Here is a 14502-nt window from a genome sequence, read left to right as displayed (position 1 = left end):
GGCACAGCTGTATGACTGACACCACACGATGGAACCACCCGGGCAGGAGGAAGCCGAGGTTCCTCTGGGAATGGTGGAACGCAGGAGAGCCTGGGACAAGGACAGGTAGGGCAGAGCACTAGCAAGGAAAGATCCAAATGCAATGCTGATCGTTCCTCTCATGACAGAGGAGAAGATAAAGACCTGAGGATGAGTGTGACAGTTTCAGAGGGCACCTTCAGCCCCCATCTGTCTCAGCACAGAGCTGCACATCCTGATGCTGCTCTGTTCATCCTGAGGCCACCCACAGTGATGCTGTGCAAGACCCTGGGGTGAAGCTGCACTGCACTGGGGCTGTGCCTCACAGCATCACTCAGTTACCTCAGCCAAGCCTCTGCATGTGTCCTGGTTTAGGGTAAATTTGGGAGGAAACTTCCAAAGAGGTCCCTCTAGAAAGCAGATTCAAGCAGCCCCTCCCCCTACTGGTTCAGGAAAAGATTTCCTTGGAGAAACTGGAAAAAACTGTTTATTTACTAAGCAAAGTATTCACAATAAGAAATGAATAATATTAATAAAGCCTCTTCCTGTTCTGAAGAGATGGTAAACTCAGAAAGTCCTTTTCACAGGGTGTAGCTTGGCTCACTCAGTCTCCTATCAGTCCCTCCTGTGCTGGAAAATGCCACGTTCTGGGCCCTGATGGGCCACAGATGTGAGCTCCAGGTGTTTTTCTGGGTTTTCAGTCCAGAGCAGGGACAATCAGTTCCAAGAAAAAGAAAAGCCACAGTCTGGGGAACTTCTCTGCCTCAGTTAACAAAACATAACAAAAATAAATAAACTAAATAACTAAAACAGCTAAGAAAATCAACTAAGAAGCAAAGGAGAGCTCTCTCCTGTCTGTGCAACAGACAACACAGTTTGAGAGAAGAAAAGCTGAAGCTCTTATCTATATGTTTTTGAATACAACTGCCTCAGACATTCCACTGCTTCTCCTTCTCCCCTCTTCACTCTCAGATCTAGCTTTAAAGGTTCAAAACCTATTTCTGGGCTATACAGACAAATGGGGATACAATTCAGCATCATAAAGTCACCCAAAGGCATTATGTTACATGTCACTGTAGGGGGTACAAGTGACAACAAAGAAGGCTTCAAGCATCAGCCCTTTTTTGTTCCTCAGTACAAGCTTTTATACCCTTCATCTTACATGCATTGCACCTGTGTGCCCTCTGTACCCTTTTGTGGTTGGTCAGTGCACCTTGGCACTCCATGTCTCATTACCTTCAGTACTGTCCACCTGTCCTGCACAGCTGCAGCCCATTAGGGATGAAGCTTGACTGCAGTCCCATTCCCAATTACCACAAACTGTGTGCCTACAGCTACACTGCACCCACCAGCAACCAGAGCCAGGACACTGTAACGTGTCACCTGGTGACTGCTAACACAGGCTGTGACTGATGCTGGCCAGTGTGGTCCCCTCCTGACAACCACCCACACAATGCTGCTGCCAGGGCCACCTGAGCCCCCTGGTCTCCAGGATGGGTAAGGCAAGCTGCCACAGTCTCCACCAATGGGCAGAAATGAAGAGTTAACCAAAGACTTCGGGAGGGGCTTGGCTTACCTGATGCAACACCAAAGGTGTAAAATGTAGAGCAGCTGTTTGTTAATGAGCCACGTGGTAGGCAGCCACGGGGCAGGGCTCCCTTATCCAGTCCTTTCGTTGTATTTCTTGTTAAGGTTTAATAAACCCTTTAAAATTTTTAAAGTGAGCAGTCATTTCTCACAATGGTGGTTGTGTCAGACCAACACCCTGTCTCCATGGCTGTAGGAGATCTCAAAGGAGAAGTGTGCCCTGCTACAAGTTCAGCACCTCTGTCTCCGTGATTGTAGGTCAGCACCCGGGACAACAGAGGACTAAACAACAAAAGAGTAAAGGGGGGAGGAAAAAACCCTGAAAACTTCAGATCTAGAAGGTTGTGAGTCCTGGTGCATGTATGCTTGAAGCATGAGTGGTGTAATTCCGGGAGTATGCTTAAGGTAGATATGGGACTTAGAAGATTCTCATAATTATTCTGGCCAAATTGTTTGTAATCTGGATGTACAAACACCAGCTGCAGGCAAGTCATACACGGGACCTGTTCCCAGAGTCTGCAGGAGCTCAAGGACAAGCAGGCAGTTAGACATTTAAGGTGGGATGCGTAGAAGATGAAAGCAGGGTTCCTGCCGTTGTATGGGAAGAGGCAGGAATCAGTCCTTCTTTGACCTTTCCGTTAAGACAACACTGTCTGTTCCCATCCCAAAGGCACAGAGGGTAAAATACTGCCTAGAAGTTGCAGGGTGGTAGCAGGCAGTGTATGTCCTACTACTCTCTTTCCAGAAGAACTCTGGGGAGTGCTTTGCACATATGTGCCAGTGTGTGTCTGTGTGCAGTGAGTTTACACATATGATACCTGTGTGTGCCAGTGTGCACAGCCCTGGGTGCACACACAAGTGCCAAGGTGTACATGTGCTGTGTACTACTATGTGCATGTGTGTTAGATTACCCCCTCTCAGGTGTGACTAAGTTTATGTACAACCCTGTTTGTGAGTGTGCACAGGCTCTACAAACGTGAGCGGAACCCTGCATAAGATGTGTTTGTTGCGTTGTGATTTCGGGGTTTACCTCAGAACCTCGGGTCCCTTCCTGATAATTCCCTCCCAGGTGTGTCAGTCACCTCTCCTTCCCCCTCCCTTGCCCCCTCCCAGCACTGTCTGTCAGTCCTGGCATTCCAGAAGGGCGTCAGTGATTGGCAGGTTCAAAGGATGCCCTCTACCCCCGGGGCACTGGGCCATCCAGGTGTCCTTTGGCCCTTGAGACCTCCCCTCCTGTCCCTGGCTGGTGGCTCCTGCCCCTTCCCTGCCCCTCTGCCGGGGTTAAAGGAGCAGCAGCCACGGGGTCAGGAGTTCTGCTGGAGCTGCTGGGGGTTCAGAGGCTGTGGGGCAGAATAAAGCTCTGGATCCAAACCCTCCATCAGAACCCACTCCTTTCTTTCCACATCGCCTTAAAGCCCCTCCAGCAGAGGGAACCCTGAGGAGCAGCCCCTGTTATGGGGGGAGGCTCCATCCCAGCACCACGAGAGCTCCTGCACGCCTGGACTTGTCTCCATGTGCTCAGCTGCAGCACCCAGCCAGCCAAAAGTGTCTCTGGGGTGAAACACCACACAGCCAGCCAGCCAAAAGTGTCTGTGGGGTGAAACACCACACACCCATGGCCAAAAGTGTCTGTGGGGTGAAACACCACACACCCAGCCAGCCAAAAGTGTCTGTGGGGTGAAACACCACACACCCAGCCAGCCAAAAGTGTCTCTAGTGAAAACACCACAGTGCCGCTGTTTGGTTCAGCACCAAGGGCCAGACAAGCTCAGGCATGTCCTGTCCGGCTGTATTGGTAATATTCCAATATGTGTTGATGACACTGCACATATTAGTGTGCACAGATTTATATGCTTGTGTTAATGTACACAAGTTCTATGTACAAGCAAGTCTCGTGTTTGTGAGCACGTGTGCATTAGCAGAGGCTGTACATGAGTGTCTCTGTAGCACACGTGCTGCTGTATGCAAGTGGAGCGTGCACAGCTCCGTGTGTGTGTGTGTGTGTGTGTGTGTGTGTGTGTGTGTGTGTGTGTGTGCAGGTGTGTGCTGCTAACAGGGACCTCTGTGCCAGTAAGCACGTGTGTGTGTGTGTGTACTAGTTCTGCACACATGAGCAGAGCCTGGGTGCACCCTGGGTGCACACCTGAGCTGAGCACGCCCAGAGACACGGCTCTGACACACAGCTCTGTGCATCCAGCTGCTGGCTCACCTGAGGAAACAAACGTGTGTGTTTGTGTGTGTTAATGTGTATGTATCACTACTGAGCTCTACTGACCAGAGTAGCCCCTAGCTCCCTGTCTACACTCTATTACAGTATGTAGAGTTCAACTTGGTATAGAACAGAAGTACAAAATGTAGCTTCCTGAGTCCAGGATCAAGAATCAAAAGTGCTCTTAAGTCTCCACCACTGACTGCACACTGAGAATACATCCACCAGAGAACTCCAAAGGAGCAGAAATCCTAGAAGTTCTGCAAAACCCCAGAGACTGGGTACACTGACATACAGTGACTGGGATCACTGCCATGATCTGGGTACAGATCATAAAGAAGATAAACTGCTTCCACTGAGCCATTTTGAGAAGACAAGAATGCCTACAAACCAGCCCATTCAGACTGCTGCTATTTATATTCTTGCTTTGTGCCTTTATTTTGCTGTAGACTTGTTAGAACTTGCAAATGTGCGATGCAAGATGTGGCTGGGGGTGTGTATTCTATTGCCATCTGTTAGAAGTGGGGCAGTTATCTTCTGTTCATTGGGCAATTTATCTCTTCTACAACCAATCTTCCCTCTGGAAAATGGGATTGAGTGTTAATGGGCCATTGAGTGTCACTACATGACTGATAAAATTACAACATCCTGTTGTGAGATGCTCTGCCCAGAGGGAGGAGCCAAGCATTCCTACCTGGATATAATCTGAGGTTTGGAACACCACAGCCAGCCTTTTCCCACTGGATTCCCAGAGAAGCAGTTTTCTTTTCTGCTGCGTCCCTACTCATTCTTGTAGACTGATGGACTAATGTTATCCTCCTGCTGCTAAGCTTTCTGAAAGACAAGTGAAAGCCTCACAGGGCTACTCTACATGCTTTAGTTAACTGTTTAAGTAACATTTTGAGCAGAGGATTTATATTGTGTTAGTCGTTAATATAATTGTCCTATTTTAAACAGATAAAGATTACAAGTCTCTGTTGAGGGAAGGACATGAGGAACAGTGAGAAGTACTGAGGTGGTTCACCTAAGAGGGCGAAATAGGATTGGCCCCTGTGTCAGCCACTGAGAAGATTATAACCCTGCTGTGGGTAGCAATCCTGTAGGCATGGCAAGGTGGGTGCAAGAAAGCCATACCAGACCTCTATCATTCCTCAGTTGTCTCTTAATACAACAGAGACTAAATGGCAAGACTGAGTTGGCCTCTGTACTCACCACAAGGAAACCAGAGATTTTCTCCTGTTCCCACTGTCCTCACCCGCACCAACAGATGCTAGTAATTTTTTTTTTTTTTGAAAAGTAAGGGTCAATTATCAGAATCAAAAATGAGAGTTAATTGTTCGAGCCAAAGGACTTATAGAAAAGGAAAAGAGGGGTTTGTTATAGATAAGTAATGTAATAGTTGGCTCTCACAATTAGGAGATAAATATGTGTATGTTAAGGTATGTTGCGATGTTATTGCAGTATGTCCCCTGTAATGGCCTTGGTGGTCGGCACATTTAGGGGGAGGGCAGGCTTGTTACTAAGAGGTGGGGCATGGCAACACCCAACCTCCAATCAAATTGCAAGAAAGCAGTCTCCACCAATGGGCAGGAAACAAGAGTTAACCAACAGACTGGGAGGGGCTGGGGTTACCTGATGCAACACCAAAGGTATAAAATATAGAGCAGCCATTTTGGTAATGAGCCAGGTGGTAGGCAGCCATGGGGCGGGGCTCCCAGGCCTGTTTTTTCTTATTTAGTCCTTTTGTATTTTTGTTAAGGATTAATAAATATTTTAAAATTTTTAAAGTGAGCAGTCATTTCTCTAATAAAAATACAGTTTTTATTTCTGTTGTTAATTAAGCTTAGACATAGTAGTGAAATAGCTGATTTAAGTATACTTGTGTTAAAATGCCTGTTTGAATGGGATAACATCCAATGAACATATGATGAGGACACCTGCTACAGATATGCCAACTATCAGCACTCACCATCTGAAAACAGTGTGGACCAAGGCCAAAAAACTGAAGGTTATGGAAAGAATGGACTGAAACCACAACCAAGGAATACGCATGTTCTAAAATATCATGGCTCCAGAGATTGCTTGTTGCATCTGTCTGTTGGAGACCTTACCCTTGGGAAGCTTCAGGATTTCAGTGTACTCACAGGTGGAGTCTCCTCCAAACTGAGAAGTTATCATGGATTTTAAGAGGCAGTGGACATTCTTAACAACTTGGATGGTAAGATCATCAAGGCAAGTGTGTAACCATGCTCTGTTTCAGCTTCCTTGGATTTGTCTGCTTGGGTGGTTTCTCCATCAAGAGCCTTTTCCTTCTGCCTGGCTGCTCTCCCTGGCTCAGAAGCTTTGGTCTCCAGACGGTCCCCAAAGTTCTCCAACACCATTGCTAGAAGCTCCTTGTCACCAGTTCTGTTTCCTGTTGGTGGTCTAGAGGTGTCTCTGCAGGCTCCGTTCTCATGGAGCTGCCGAAAACACTTCCTCTGAGCAGCATTCCTAAAAAAGCTGACATGCTGGCCCCGAGGAACCTTCAGCCTTGCAAACACTTTGTAGACAACAGTCTTAACCAGCTCTAGGAGCTTCTGGGTTTCTGCTGTGCTCAGCTGCTCTAAGACAGCTTTAAAAAGACAGCTTTAAAGGGGCCATCAGCAGTGTTGTCTGGCTTCCTCTGGGAGTCAGCGGCTCTGCTGGCATCTTCCTGACCCAGCTCAGCTGTGGAGTTGGTTTGGCCCTTGTCTAAAGCTCCTTTCCCTCTTCTGAATCTCCCTGATTTCAGGGAGGTCTCTTTGCTCTTCTGTGGAGGTGGGCAAGAAGGTTTCTGAGGCTGCAGCTGCCACTCTGTCCAGCAGGAAGCGTCAGTGGTTTCCGGCTGTTTGGGGCCATCCTTTAATGTGGCCAAAAGTGGCAGAAGCCCTTCCTGAAAGGTGACACCAGGTTGTGGGTCATGGTGCCTGGACAAGCACTCAGCCCCTGCGTGCTGAGGATTGCTGCAGACCCAGGCTGGCACTCTGCTTCAGCCAGGCCACGAGGGCAGGGGAGAAGGGCTTCCCTCAGCACCGTGTGTGCCTGCCCGTGGCCCTGCTGCCTGTACCCAGCTCAGTGCCCTGCGCTGGCTCAGCTCCCAGCTGTGGAGTCCTTTCCCCACCACAGCGCCCAGCCCAGCAGCCCCGCCCTGCACAGTCCCATGCCCCTGAACACAACGCTTTGCCTACCTTTTCCTGCCGCAAGATCTGCTCTGACTGTAGCTTAATCATGGTCAGGTACTGCCTGTACTCATTGAACTCCTTCACAGTGCAAATCACCTATGGAGGGACGAGGGCAGAATCCCCCAAAAACTGTCAAGCCATGCAGTCGGTGTTATGAACAAGTTCATAAGGTAATACAATTAGAGCTGTTAATGTTAATCTGAAATTGTAATAAATTAATTGTGTTAATTAAATCATTGTTAAATGCTAAACCTTTAAGTTACCCCCACTGTTAAGGCCCTTCCCTTATCGGTAGCCTCGTTGCATCTGTCGGGTACTGCCTCTGCTGCTCCCCAGAAAGGCACCAGGTACCATCCCCGGGAAATATGCAAATTAAGAGACATTCAAGAAAATCCAACGAAAGACCCTAAAAACGACGAGCTAGCCGAAGATTCAAGGAACTAAGCAACGGGTCCTACTAGTGAAAAGTTCTATTCCACCAGCAAGGTTTTCGATATCACCGTGACCTGACTAGAACTGGGTCAGAATGAGGACCCAGACAACAAGCCAACATTGTTCTCCTAGGTGTGCCTGTGAGGATGGAAGCCCCAGTTCTGCTGTGAAGCAAAACTGTCTACCTCCTCCTCTGCGTGGCCAAAGGGAGCAGCGGCGGTGTGCGTGACCCCTCGGGCCCCCACCCAGAGCTGATCACTTAATAAAGGCATCCAAAAGGAGCAGGTCTCCTTGCCCTTTATTTATTCCAGCTGGGGACTCGTCCGGGATAGCCACGCCTGAAGAGGACACCAGGAACGGGACGGCTGCCTGCCCTGGACCTCCAGGACAGCACGCTACCTGGACCAAAGAGATCAGTGTGGAATCAGTGACGCCAAGGAGCGCCAGAGGAGTAAGTGACCCCGGTGGTGGGCGTAGGAGGCGTGCAGATGGTGTGTGAGTGAGACAAGGACCGGCAGCTCGAACCCTCGAAGTGAGTGAGGACCCCTAGTACCGCGGTTCCAGACCCCTGCGAGGAAGCCGGCCGAGGATGGGGGGAAGCGAGAGGAACTGCTGAGTGAGGCGTCTCCTGGGGACAGTGAGGGCCCCCCCGGGTGTGCAGGGGATAGCCAGGTGTGAGTGACACGTATCAGGGCCAGGCCTGCCTTGGTTAGGCCATTGCGGTCTAGGTAGGTCTGGGCGTGTGGAGTACCTAGACATTGAGTGGGTCACATGCATCACAGGGTGCCCCCAGGCACTGCTGGTACCAAGTGCCCACGAGGCTCCTCACTTCCCAGGACCGGGCCGGACGTACCGCAGGTGGTGCGCTGCCGCGATCTCCGGGAGGAGATTGTGAACCCACGGCCCAAGAGCACTGGGGTGGGGAGTCTTTAGGTTAAGGCAAGGACAGGCACCACACATCCTTGTACACAACCCTTTTGCCTAGGCTATTCTGCTGGGGAGGGGTAGCCAAGCTGGATGGTGGACAGCAAAGGGGTCGGGCCCCTTGGGTTGATCCCAGTTTCTGGGAAGGGATACCCCCGGGTAACCCCACGGAGTCTCCTTGAACATTCCTACTGCTGTTCAAAAAGTGAGGAAGGTGGATACAGTATTAGAACAGGACGGTCTAGCCTGGGGTTTGGACTTGTGGTCTGGCCTGGCGGGTGGCTAGACAAGGGAAGGTCCTGGTGCCCAGGGAGGGGATTCTAATGCTAGAGACCCTGGAACGCATTGAAAAGGGTGCTCAAGAGTCTCTAGGGTAGAGGCGAGGCGTGGGGGTTGGATCACTAGGATAGGCCCTAAGGACGGCAGGGAGTCAGGAAAAGGTCCAAGGCAGAGCTTGGAATCGAAAAGGTGTGAGTGTAGTGAGTTTACCTGGGTAAAAGAGAGAGAGTGAGTGAACCCTATCCTTTCCCCCAATAAAAGTTACTCTTTAGTATGAGAGTGGAAGGGTGAGAGTGATCAAGAAGGGTTTTAGTTAAATTAAGAGGGGGGAGAAGGCTTGGGTTAAAGTTATATATTTAGTTGAAAAGAAACATGCTATTTACTTGCATATTTGTGTTGCCTGTCTGTAGATTTCCATTTGGGTAGGGGCACATTTGGGATTTTAGTTTATTCATTTAAGGATGGGCCAGTGTGTAAGTAAAGAAGGAAGCCATCTTAAAGGAAAAAAGAAGGTAAAAAGTATTCCCTTAGACAGTCCACTTGGACGGTTATTACACCACTGGGATTCTCAAGAAGCTACTAAAACCTTTGACCATGTTAAAATGATTTATTACTGTACTGAAATTTGGCTAAAGTTGAAATTACAAGGGGAGTGGCCTTGGTATGGAACTCATGACCCACGGATGTGTTCCAAATTAAACCAGTATTTATGAACTCAAGAGAATCCTGATATAGAGCAAATAAAATATGCTGCCGGTTGGCAGGCAGGGGCTGTGAGTGAAGGGAGCACAAAGATCTGTAAAATTAAGAAAGAGAAAGATAAGGAGGAAAGTGAGGGAGAACAAACAGTCACTAAGACCTGGGATCCCCTAGATCACCTACCACCTCCTCCTCCAACTTACTGCTGTGAAGCAAAACTGTCCATCTCCTCCTCTGCATGGCCAAAGGGAGCAGAGGCGGTGTGCGCGACCCCTTGGGCCCCCACCCAGAGCTGATCACACAATAAAGGCATCCAGAAGGAGCAGGTCTCCTTGCCCTTTGTTTTTTCTCAGCCGACCATCCCCACAACAGCCCAACCCCAGTGGGAGAGGAGCTGCCCCCAAGCCTTCCCCCCCAACCTGTTGTTGGGGCCACTGATGTCCCCCCAGCCAGGGCTGAACAGGCAGCGTGGGGCAGGCTGAGAAGGGCGGGACTGGGGCTGGCCAGGGGGATGTTGGCGCTGCTTCTGCTCCCAGGCCTTGTCCTCTGGCAGCAGCAGGTGGCTGTCCTAGTAACAACTTGTGCGGTGAGATCATCAAGGCAAGCATGTATACCTTCTCTGCCTGTTTCAGCTTCCTTGGATGTGTCTGCTTGGGCGGCTCCTCCATCCACAGGCTTTTCCTTCTGCCTGGCTGCCCTCCCTGGCTCAGAAGCTTTGGTCTCCAGACGGTCCCCAAAGATCTCCAACACCATTGCTAGAAGTTCCATGTCACCAGTTCTGTTTTCTGTTGGTGGTCTAGAGGTGTCTCTGCAGGCTCTGTTTTCATGGAGCTGCCAAAGCCACTTCCTCTGATCCCCTGAGCAGTTTTCCTTAAAAAGCTGACATGCTGGTCCCCAGGAACCTTCAGCCTTGAAAACACTTTGTAGACAACAGTCTTAACCAGGTCTTGGAGCTTCTGGGTTTCTGCTGTGCTCAGCTGCTCTAAGACAGCTTTAAAGGGGCCATCAGCAGTGTTGTCTGGCTTCCTCTGGGAGTCAGCGGCTCTGCTGGCATCTTCCTGACCCGGCTCAGCTGTGAAGTTGGTTTGGCCCTTGTCTAAAGCTCCTTTCCCTCTTCTGAATCTCCCTGATTTCAGGGAGGTCTCTTTGCTTTTCCGTGGAGGTAGGCAAGAAGGTTTCTGAGGCTGCAGCTGCCACTCTGCCCAGCAGGAAGTGTCAGTGGTTCTCGGCAGTTTGGGGCGATCCTTTAATGTGGCCAAAAGTGGCAGAAACCCTTCCTGAAAGGTGACACAAGTGGGGAAATTGCAGCACACTGGATATTTGGCCCATCCCTGGCAACATGAAGTTCCTTGGTCATGTTTTGAGAAACAGAAGAGAAGCATAGGCTGAGAGAAAGCTCTCTCCTCCCCTTTCCCCAGGATCCCCTTCAGCCCAGACATCTCCCTGACACCTTCCCAATCTCCCCTGCCCTGTATTTTGTATTCTCATCTACTCTCACTTCCTACCCCTTCTTGGCTGGATTTGGTGAGGTCTCTGGTGCCCGTCCTTCAGCCTGTCTGGTTCCTTGGGGCAGCTTTTACACTGCTGAGCCCTGCCAGCCTCGCTCTTTGCACACAGGCAAGAGACAGGCAGAGCAATCTGTTGGAGGTGCAGTGATTGATCACCGCAGGGCTCTTGGGAAACAGCGAGGGGCACAGCCCAGGGACGGTGTTCCTCAGCTCCCAAAGCCGTTTCTGGCACATGCTCGAGCTGCAGCTCTTCTCCATTTGGCCAGGGGAGAAGCAGCATCGGCTGTGCCCCACTTCCCTGTGCCACATGTCCTGCTCAGCCACCAGGGCCGTGAGCCCTGCAGTGAGTTCACACACACTCGCCTGGGGCAGTGCTCAGGCAGCTCTGGCAGCTCCAGCCTGCGGTCCTGGAGGCCGAGTAGGAGGCCCTGTGTGCAGTTCCTTGGCAGCTGCAAAGCACAGGTGCTGAGGAATACACCTGGTGCAGGTAGCTCAGGGTGCAGCTGCACTGCCAGCTCCAGCCCAAACTCTGGCTGGCAGGAGCCTGAGGGAAGAGCCTGCTGACCCTTGGCAGGACAAAGAGCCCGAGGACCTGTGGCACAGTCAGGTCAGTGGCCACTCAGAGACAGAGCTGAGACTTTGCTGTGCTCAGACTGTGAAGGTATAACAGCCCAGGGGTTCAAAGTGCCTCCCTGGAGGCACTGCCTCGAGCTGTCTTTGTGTTCCTGCGCCACAAATAAATTGCTTTGTGGGATGAAACACGCGAGACTCTGCTGTGGGAAATCTGGTCTGACTGTGTGAGAGTGGGGGGAGTGCGGGGAGTCATTGGGGCCCCCTTCAGCTCACCTGAGCCACCCACTGCAAAGGGGATTTGGTCCCAGCAGGAACAGTCTGGTGGTGGGAGCGTGACTGCCAGAGTTCCTCGGGGATGCTCAGACAGGGAAGTTTCCTTAACAACAGGGCTGCCTGAGAGCTGCAGCAGAGCCAGGCCATGCACCTGCTGGGCTCTGCCTGTAAGAAACCGGGCAAGGCGCAGCAGGGTGCCCTGGTGTGGCAGGAAAGGAAAAGGAGCAAGTTAAACTCAATCCCCCAAGAAGGTTTAGTCAAACCTCTGCAGAGCTTTTTTCCACTTTAGCTCCTTCAAGGAAGCCTGCAATTCTGAATTTTGCTGTGCCACTTCTTCCCATTGACTCCATTCCTTGTCCAAGTACTCCAGATGCTCTTGCAGCTCCTTCTTCTGCTATTCTGCTTCCTCCAGCAGCTTCTGGATGTGCTCAACCTCCACGAGCTTCTGCCTGGACTCTTCCTGGGCCTCCTTCACATCTTGCTGGGCTCTCTGCACAGTGGTTTCCAGGCGCTCTTGGGAGGCTGCCAGCTGAGATGTCAACTCCTCCACCTCCAGTCAAACAGAACAAAGCAGTCAGAGGCTGCAGCCACAGCTTCTCACTGTCAGCCAGAGCACAGGCTGTGAGCAAAGGTCAAGGACCATTTGCATTTCTCCCTGTCCTGAGAGCACCAGAGTAACAAAGGATATGGGACAACTTGTTTCAACACTCAAATGGCTCACTAAGGGTATCAGAAGAAGCACCTCACAACCTTGGCTAGCTGAACAAACCAGCAGAAATTTATGCTGATGGTTGTCTCGGCTGTCCAAGCCCTCCTGTCCAGGGGGCCAATGGATATTGGCATTTGACACTGCTCCTGCCAATGGCCCTTTGATATTGGCCCTGCATCCACCAGAAGGCACCAGTATGAACCAGGAACCACCTCCCCTCCAGCCCTAACCTGCATCTACCAGTATGGACCTGTATAAACCAATATTGACCAGAATAGATTAGCAACCACCCCCCTTCCAGCCCAAAAGGTGGAATACCTACAAGTATGGCCCAGTATAAACCCATACACATAAGGATGGTCCTGCAACCATGCCCCTTTCCAGCCCTAAAACCAGACCAGCCACTATGCACCAGTATGCACAAGTAGAGGGAAAAAGAGAAAGGAAGGGGAAAAAAGACAGAAAAGGGAAAGGAAGAAATGCTCAGCCTCTCACCCATCTCTCATCCCTGCCATGCTCTCTGTATCCCTTGGTTCAATACCATCCCAAATTCCAATTTCTTATCACAGGGAACAGCTCTGGCCTCTGGAGGGAAAATGGCAAAAGAACTGGCAAGAGCCTAATTGGCCCAGTGAAAAATGAGTCTTATTTTTTCTAGAAAATTTATTACCAAGTATTGGTATATTTACAGCTAAAAATTTGCAAAATTACTGCATTTATGGTAGTATTAAATGAAACTTCTCAGCCCTTGCCTGGATGGTCTGACTGGTGGCTTCCTCAGGAATTGGCTCTGGTGAATTTATGGAGAGAGATTACTCTGATCTAATTGTTTGGAAACAGAACTTTAATAAGGCAAAAACAACAAACAGCACAGTGCACACTGTTTTAGGAACAAACTGGAAAGGAACAAGGTCCAAGGTAGAGCAGAAATATTTATACACTTGAGTATAGGGAGGAGCTAAGGTGGGATCTGAAGGAAGGATCCAATGGGAGACAATGATTAGGAATATTACAATTTCTACAGCAAAAAGTAACCAATAGTAACAAGGAGAACCCAGAACTTTCTAGCAACAATTTACATAATTTACAGGGGGATCTTGGGAGTGACCACTTTGCACACCATGGTTACAAGCGTTTTCCCACAGCTTTCAGCTGAGGTTGTCTTCTTCTACTGCTGAACCAACCCCAACATATCCCCCTTTTTGTTTTTTAAAGGAGAAAGATTAACTGTTTTTTTAAAGATTTGAACATGAACTTGAATATACAAGAGAAAATAACTACTATTAATATAAGCATTAATAAAATTAATAGTCTGGCATTAACTACTGAAAGTGCATAATGATAGGTGCCAGTCTCTGAATAAGTTGCTGATCCAGTCATTTCCTTGCTCAATTTGTAATTTTCCAACTCCCTCCTTTAGAAGACTTATCCTGAGGTAGATGGATTCACTATGATCTGATAAATTCATGCAGCATAAGCCTTTGAAGTCCTCACAGCCATGACCATGTGCCAGAAGAAGAAAATCAATTGCAGCTCTATTTTGTAAGGCAGCATGTCTTACAGCATTGACGTCTCTTAACAATCACTGAAGGTGATTGATGTGGCTTTGGTTTGCCTATTAAGCCAGCACCCAGTTCCATCAAGTTGTTTCAGGGCTTTTGCAGTGGCCACCCATGGCAACAGAGAAGACATTGCAATTTCAGTGGTTCTATTCCATTATGTGATTTTATCATTACAATCTTTTTCAAAATGGTGAGTTGATGTTTCCATTTGTGCCAATCTGTTTGCCATGGTGATGTTGGGTGCTAGCATAGTAAGGCGCCTCAAGCTACATGCACCACTCCCAATTTCTGATGGTATTGCTGGCCGAGCCCTATCTCAGCAAATAAAAAATATACCTGGTGGTAACTAGACTGGATACAGTCTGGATGTTACACCACTTCATAGAGATGAAGTGGTGTAACTGCACCATAAAGTTTGGTTTTGGTATAATTTATTGTTTGACGAAATATATTTCCATCATTCTAGAAGCCAAAATTTGTTACAATAATCCATTTTTACTGACCCCAACAGTTCTAATTCTTGGGGTTC

Source organism: Fringilla coelebs, assembly GCF_963513975.1.
Source record: "Fringilla coelebs genome assembly, chromosome: 18".
In the NCBI taxonomy this organism is placed as follows: Eukaryota; Metazoa; Chordata; class Aves; order Passeriformes; family Fringillidae; genus Fringilla; species Fringilla coelebs.
This window is presented reverse-complemented; position numbering follows the sequence as displayed.